This window comes from Helianthus annuus, chromosome 3 (assembly GCF_002127325.2).
Source record: "Helianthus annuus cultivar XRQ/B chromosome 3, HanXRQr2.0-SUNRISE, whole genome shotgun sequence".
NCBI lineage: Eukaryota > Viridiplantae > Streptophyta > Magnoliopsida > Asterales > Asteraceae > Helianthus > Helianthus annuus.
In genome coordinates, this window is record NC_035435.2 from 114,702,608 (window position 1) to 114,711,494 (window position 8,887).

An 8,887-nucleotide genomic window follows, 5' to 3' on the forward strand; every position below is an offset into this window, starting at 1 on the left:
ACTTTTCAAGGATCCAAACGTCGGACGGATTTCCGTCCGTTCGGATTGCCATCCGATCGAACGACCATCCGACCATGTGACATTTGGAACTTCAACACTTAAACAATTTTCAACATGTTCAATGCAAAGTCAGTAACCAACGGATTGCCACCCGATCGGATTGTTATCCGATCGAGTGACAAACCTGCTGTGAACTTGTTCTCACTAAGTGTCCTACTAATCGGATCACCATCCGATCGAACCGCCGTTCGATCGATCGACCTGAAGGGTAGAGATACTTCCCTGTTTTCAAAATACTGCAACGAAAACTTCAAAGCCATCATAAACAAACACATCCTTACCAAACAAGATGTCAATCCAATCGAATGGCGATCCGATCGGATGACCATCCGAATGGATTGACATCTGATCGACTGGCCATCCGATCGGATTACCATCCGATACTTAGACACTTTGCACTGTTTTACGCGCCGCTCATCGTTATGCTATCGTTAACTATTCAGGCTAATCTCTCTCAGCGCTCCCTTCAATCCAAGACAATGTTTACTTGTTAAACGCTATCTGTGAGTATACTCGATCCCTTTTTGATTTCCGCACTTTTGGGTGTTCCATACGTTACTTATTCAAATCACAATCGACACACAACGCAAACACTATTTTATACGCTGACCGTTATTGCATGCTACGTGTTATTTGATGAATGCTTGTATGTTATGTTAATACTGCGATTGTTGCTTGACACCTTAGCAACGATAGTACTATAGTTTGGACTCAACACCTGTCATGGACAGGGGTTGTTAATGTCACACCCCAACCGATGGCGGAAACATCGGGATGCAAGCACTAAACTTTGAGATTGCTCATGAGAATTCCATAACACTATTGTTTCAATAAAAGTTAATTGATTTCATGCAATAATCTAAACAACGTCATTACAAATATCACATTACAAACCAAATCATAAATTGTTCAAATTGTTCAAAAGACTAAATTAACTAGGCGACGTTTCTAAGCATCTCCAAGCTTGATTCCCATGTTCCATCGCAACCTATCAGCATGCAACATGTATTAAAATATCAATACAAAAGTATTGGCGAGTATACAAGTTTGATAATAGAATAATAGATTAAAACAACTCATATCCACAACGTAAGTATAAAAATAGTTTCAGCCGTGCTAGTGTCGCAGTCCACGCAGTGATAGCCCAAGTGTCCCGATGCTTCAGTTGTTTACCAAAGAATCAATAAGGTAAACTAGAATCCTCCTAATAATACCCCCCGAGAATAATGGGAGAGGTGCATCTCCTATAGCGCTACTATTGTTAAGGCGGAACTACACACTCTGGACTAAACGTCACATAGCACAAAGAGTCAAGAATCAAGAATCACAAGTTTCACGTACACATAGGATAGAGTTTAAGTTTCCAAAGATTCAAGTTTAAGTTTCATAGAATACATATTGCACCCCAAAAGTTTAAAGTAAAAGGGGATCGAGTATACTCACAGTGATTGCTTAACTGTCGCAACTGTTATTGGATCAAATGGAGCTCTTTTTAGAATTAGCCTGATTAGATTACAATAGGATAAGAGTCGGACAGAATAACGGGATCGCACAAAGTGTCAAATCAGTCATTGGATCGGATGGATGTCTGATCGGATGGCTATCTAATCGGATTTCCATTTGATCGGGTGACTTTGTTGGAAGTGGAATGAGTGGCAGTCCGATCGGATGGCTGTCCAATCGGGTGGTCACTCGATTCAAGTGTCTAGTGCCTTTGGGTTCCTCTGATCGTGCGGCTGTCCCATCGGGTGGTCACTCGTTCAAAAGTTCCAAGTTTCAAGTGCCTTGGTCATCTCAATCGGGTGGCTGCTCGATCGGGCAACTGTCCGATCGGGTTGCCACTCGATCAAGGTTTCCTAGTTTCAAAAGATTCTAAGTGTCTGAAAAGTTTCAAAGTTTCAAGACTAAAGGGCAAGTGTCACCTGATAGGTTGGCTGTCCGATCGGGTTACCGCTCGATCGGGCGACCCTTGTTCTTGTTACCATTTTGTAAATTTTCTAAGTTTCCAGCTTAATGGTGACGGCATGACACGTATTGAGACAACGGTAAACTTTTCAGTACACAGGCATCCTGATTGGGTGGGAATCACCCCTTTCTGATAAGTCGTCTGTCCCTAACGAGTTTATGTCGGAATCCGTTGTCATGCTCGTCTTCACCGGTAATAACTCGGATTCAAGCCGACTTTAGACTACTTATCAAGTCTACAGTTCATTTAGACCCGGTTTCCACCGAAAAAAGTAAAAGTTGAAGAAAAGATGAAGAAAACTTAAGTTTTATTATCAAAACTCTTAGATCTAGTTTAGATTTGATGAAAAACGTATGAAATCACTTAGATCTTAGCTAGATCTTTCAAAGAATGACATCATATAGTAGTTTATACAAACCACCATGATGACATCATCTTCAAGGTCTTAGATCCGAGAGATTTCACGGTGAAAAAGGTGATTTCAAAGGTGAATCATGTAGAGGATGAAGTGTAGATCAAGAAAGTACAACAATCTAGCCTAAAACGTACCGGAACCGTCAAGAAAATGGAGGAGAAAGGTGTTTGTGCGTCTGAGTCGAGCAGGGTTGTCACATCAGTGAAGGACTGATGTGACAGCTCCTATTTATAGTGTGAGGGTGAAGAGCAGAGGAGACGGTGCAACGGGTCGGGTGGCGTTCCGATCGAGTGGCCACTCGATTGGGTGGTCATCCGATAGGGTGGTAATCTGATCGGGTGGCAATCCGATCGGATTGCCACTCTGGCCAATCCAATCTTTCGGCGTTCCCATCTTTGATTCGCGAGTTAGGTTAAGCATTACGTTGCGTTGCGTATAGTTCGGGCAAAAGTGTCTCGCAACTAGATTACATCATAAATGTTTCATAGATTCCGCCAGTGACAAGACTCCAATCTCTCGCTTAACCAAGAATCAAGTTTCACGAGTCTAAGGAGTCAAGCACCAAATAAGTTTCAAGAGTCAAGAATCATAGTTTCTCAAGTATCAAGAATCAAGAGTCCAAGTATCAAGTATCAAGAATCAATCATAAAGAATCTAGCTTTCACAGTATTAAGGATCAAGTATCTAGTTTAATCATTAAGAATCAAGTGTCTAGATTAAGCATCAAGAGTCAAGTATCTAGATTAAGTGTCAAGTCTCGTAGTGTAAGTATCATGAATCAAGTATCTAGAATAAAGAATCAAGCACCATATTGTTAAGCATTAAGTATCAATAAGATTCACACCAAAACTACCAAAGTATCAACATCACATAACAACAGGGACCAAAATTTCCAACTAATAGAAGTTCAGGGACTGATCTTGCCAAGAGTCTAAAGTTTAGGGACGCTGGGCATTACAGTCTCCCCTCCTTTAGGAGATTTCGTCCCCGAAATCTTAGATGAAGACTGCTCGAAGAGCTGTGGATACTTGGCCTTCATATCACTTTTCAACTCCCAAGTGAATTCGGCACCACACTTTCCTTCCCATCGAACCTTAACAATGGGGATTTTGTTGCGCCTTAGACGCTTGACAGTTTGATCCATGATTTCGGCCGGTTTCTCCACAAATTGGACAGCTTCATTTATTTGCAAGTCTTTAAGAGGAACCTGCAGTTCCTCATCGGCTAGACATTGTCGTAGGTTAGACACGTGGAAAACTGGATGCACGTTGTTTAGTTCCTGTGGCAAATCGAGTTTGTACGCCACCTTGCCAATCCTTTCAAGTATTACAAAAGGACCCACATAGCGAGTGTTTTGGTCAAAAATTACCTAAGAAATTTAGTGATCAAATTAGTTAAGTGAGGTAGTGTGCTAAGAATGTGTGTTGAAAATATGCTGAGTCGGTTGTTTGCAAAAACAGTTTTCAGGATATGGCTCAGGATATCGAGCTGTATCTACAATCAATCAATGAGCAAAAATGTAATGGGTGACACAGGATATACGAGGAAAGCCCTTGATCAATCTAGATTGCCGGCACAAAACCTCGGGAGCTGACAATCGCAGCTGCCTTGTTCTTCTTATTACTTCAAATGTCAGGATACAGTGCAGGATATCGATCAGATCGCTACTAAGTGTTACAATGCTTTTTTAGAAAGTGAGAGTTGCGAGAGAGTTGAAGTGTTTTGAGAGCAGTGAGTGTTGTGTCCTATTCGATCTGATATATTCGTCTATTTATAGCTATGAAATGAAAACAAAATCTCCTACAAATGGGGGATGCCATCGGATATTCTTTAGTTAATGTTGGAGACCAAGTAAAGCGGCTTCAACGTCTTTCTTCGAACAACTTGGACCGAGACTTCAGGAGAAGAGGTCTTCATGAACGTTGCAAACTTGAGCTCGTACTCCTGCACATAATCCGTTAGTAATCCTCAGGATACCATACCAGGATGTTACCAATATCCCGAGTCAGCATCCTGAGTACGAATATTTATCATACAGTCAAGATATAATTCAAGATATCATTCAGGATATGGGCTCATAATTTCACCCATAACAATTATCCCAAAAAATGTTGCCGTTGAGGATCTTGAGACTAACGGTTGCATTTTTTCACGATAAACGAGGCAATTAAGAGATAAGACCTTGATGTGACTACTTGTAACCGTGCAGCCTATATTTACTCATTACTTCCCTATAACTTCTCATCCTCATCTTCATTTAACCCTCACCAAAGAGCATAAAAGGTAAAATCCTCTCTTTCCCCTTCATCTTCTTCTCTCTATTCTGCACAATATTCCGGCGATAATATGGCGAGACAAACCAGATCTAGCTCCGGCGACTCCGCTCCTTCATTTATTCACCAGAATATTCTCCAAGATCCGGAGAAAGAAAATGCACCTTTGACAGCGCTCACTTGTCGGCTCTCAAAACCTCCGGCATCTTTCCGAAAGGGACGGTGTTTCGGCCGTTCGATCGGGAAATCCGATCAGACATGATTTCCGATGAGTGGTTGTGCTTCAATGCTTTTCCTTTTACCTTAGGGCTACAATTCCCATTTCCTGACTTTATCCCCGAGTTTTTCAATATCACAAAAATCTGTTTTAGTCAAACAATGCCAATGCTTTGGCGAGTCTTGCTTGTTCTTGATCAAATCAAGAACAACCATATCCCTGATCTTTCTGTTCACGACCTTCCCCTAGCATACCGGCTTAGGTGCCATGGCTCTTGTCGATTCCTGTTCCACTCCACCTCTAGCGATCCACTGATACTCCGAGCCACCAGGAATGAAGAGGAATGGAAATCCAAGTTTTTCTTTGTAAAAAGAGATTCAATCCCTGGTGGAACGGATTATCCGGTGCAGTGGTTGAGAAAGGGTAGGACTTAGGGTTTTAGGATGATCTTGTCTTATATCTTGTTTCATATCTTGAACTAACTTCTTTATCTTCTTGTATACAGCTGACTTTAGAAAGCTTGCATCTCCTTTAGCCGACTCACAGAAGAGAATCAAAGCCATCAGACTCCTCCCAGAGGCTGAAAGAAGTTTCAATCTGTTTCCAGCATCTCCAAGTCCACTCTCCAGTTCAAACATGTCTGGTAAGGATCCTGCACAATATCCTGCATACATGTCTTTATTTGATATGTTTAGGAAAGAGTTTTAAGTTTACTCTTTGTATGCAGATTCCAGCAAAGTTTCAATCCTCTTGGAGCTTGATGAGCTCGATAGTTACTCCACTCCAATCAACGTCAAGAAGGAAACTCCTGCCACTACCAGCTCCAAACCGGTCCTGGTTCCTAAGCCCAACCCGAGAACTCGTGCCTCCACCGCCAAGAAGAGGAAACGTTCCGAGGTCAGCACTCCAGGCTCTGAAGGGTTCTCTTATGAAGAACTCAGCTTTACTGACTCCTTAGAGCCAATGACATCCTTCCTTAACAAGGTAGTATCCTGGTACCATATCCTGCGTATATATCCTGGTTAGCTAGTTTTTAACTTATACCTGAATCTTGACTTGCAGGGTCTCCAGCATCTGCTCCATCTCTACACTGATGCCTGCAGTACAACCAAATTTCAAGAAGCCAGGATCAAGCAGCTTGAGACCACTGTTGCTGATCAGGGCACCATTGCTGAAGCCAAGAGCCGGCACTACGAGGATAAGCTGAAGAAGGTCACTCAGGATGCTGAAATAAAGCTGGCAGCCGTCCAAGTGGAGCATGAACAGGCCATGGTCTCCTTCCGGGAAGGGATCAAAAATTCAGTTGTTGTCTCTCTGATACAAGCTCGCATCAAGATGGCTTATGAGGCCAAGGAGACAGGTCTTGAGTGCTCATCCTGGCCGGTTGATTCCTGGGTGGCAAAGCTGAAGGAGCTTGGAGGTAAACCTGTGCCATATCCTGCTAAAGCTGGGGCTGGTGAAAGTTCCAAGTCAGCAGAGGTGGTGGACAAGGCTGGAGAGAAGAAGGATGTTGGGACGGATGCTGGTGAAGATGCTGGAGAGGATGCTGCTCAGGATGTTGAAGCTGAGAAGACGGAGAAGGCTGGTGAAGATGCCGCTGTGTGAGGGCATTCTAGTGGGCGATGATGGATATTGATGCCTAGGCCGGAGCCCACTTTTTTTAAATTTGAATGTTGGTCTATAGTCCTAAAACAATTTACTTTCCCTGCATTTTACTTTTCCTGCACTTGAACAATTTATATTTCCTGCATGCTTTTTGAATAATATAACAGTTGGAGGTGGATGGATCTCGGTTTGAGATGAAACCTTCAATTGTTATGTAAATATGACTAGGAACTTATTGTGCTTTTGGTGGATGGATCTCAGTTTGAGATGAAACCAAAAGCACAAACTTTTGTTAATAATATAACTTTCTTTTGGCCTTGTCCATTATAGTTATATTTTTATTGCCTAAGTTTTATTTTGAAAACACTTTTCTTTGAACATCCTTGAAAATATTTTGAGAATATATCCTGAGAGTATCCTGAGAGATATCCTGGTCAGGATACTGCCACATAACTTAGAAAACTTAAGTTATCTAAAAAAGGAGAGATCATACCAAAGACTCTTAGAGAGTCAATTCCAATCTTCCATCTTCTGAATGTCCCCAGTGCATATTCAAGAATCTGAACCCATCCTTCGAATTGTATGTCCCCTGCGTTCAGCATATTCGAAGACTTAGGAATTCTTAATGCAAACATAGCCATAATTTGTTCGAAAACTGCTCTTCAAACTTTTAGTGTTTCTGAGGATAAACCCTGAACATCCTGGGGATAAACCCTTAATATGCTGGGGATAAACGCTGATTTTCATGTGCTACAGGCGGGAGTGTATAAACTCCAAGACTTAGAAAGGTGAAGACCTTTACACCTTAGAGAGTATGAAAATACCCTTTCGTGAGAGAGGGTGGTCAATCCTCATATACCTTGAGGATCCAGGATATAGCCAATAGTAACGAAATTGTCGGCCACTTTTACATGAACTGGTCCTGCTACCTTGAACTATCCCTGGATAACTTGCACTCCAGGCGGGGTGTTTAAACCCAATTCGTAAGAAAGGTGAATACCTTTAAACCTGTGAAGGGATCAGTATCCCTTAAACGTGAGAGAGGGGGCCAATCCTCTAATCTTTCGAAATATCCTGAGTACGTATCCTGGAGTTATATCCCGAAGCATATACTGCAAAACAACTGTAAACCAAGGTGGATGTTAGCCTGGCTAACACCCTTCCGATGCTTAAGTCAGTATTGGGTTCAAAAGAATAAATAATATCAAATATATTAAAAGAGATAGAATTCATACCATCCTAAGTTAGAAATCAAATTCTAAACTCACTTGAAATAGAGCTTTAAGTGTATAGCATTCCAGGATCTTGGTAGCATATCCCCTTCCATATTCTTGAGTCGGTATGCTCCTTTCCCAGATTCTGATTCAACCTCATATGGTTCTTCCCACTTTGGAGCTAACTTTCCATCGGCAGGATTAGTAGTATTCTGAAAAGCCTTTCTTAACACCCAATCCCCAACTTGAAACCTTCTAGTCCTTATATTTTTGTTATATGCTCTGGATATTCTCTGTTGATATGTTGCCATCCTCAGCTTTGCTGCATCTCTTGTCTCATCCACAATGTCCAATTCCTGGCACAAAGCTTCAGGATTCTACTCAGGATCCCGGAGGTTAGCTCTTGCTGTAGGTATCTGTGACAACCCTCACAATCACAGGTATCCGTACGATTAATTAATATTTATTTTGTGCTTAATGACTGTGCTTGATTACAACTGTGATTAAACTGCTTTCTGATTTCTGTTACATACATACATATGCATCACATTTCATACTGTCACTCCATTTATTTCACACAAACTTTAGTGACGAACTTGATGCACAAAGCACAGTTAGCACAGAGAGCGGATAACCCAGAAAACATGCTGACAATGCCAGCACCTAGACAGACAATGTTTTTGAGGCCAGTATGAGCAAGAGACAGGGTACCTCACTAGTAGGGAGTGTAGGGAAGTGAGGACCATAAAACTGCGTCACTAGGTAATAGTTATAGTGTCGGGAAGTGCCTAAAACACACTCTAAATGCAGAATTCTGCACTTAATAACAAAATTCAGCATTTAATTATGCTAGTAATGTGCAAAAACTTGACAAAATGGTCTTGTATACTTTCCAAAGTGTCGGGAATTAATTGTGACACAAAAACTAATATAAAAGACACATTACGGATTAATTAAGCACTTTAACGGAACAACAACCAACCGAACAACCGGACATTACCCGAAACACAAAAATATTGTTAAAAACATTGTTTTTATTTTTCTGAGATAGTTAGGGTCCCCGAACACCCTAACACACTATATATTTAATAACACACCATAAAGCACTAACTAACCATTTGTTCCCAACCAAATCAC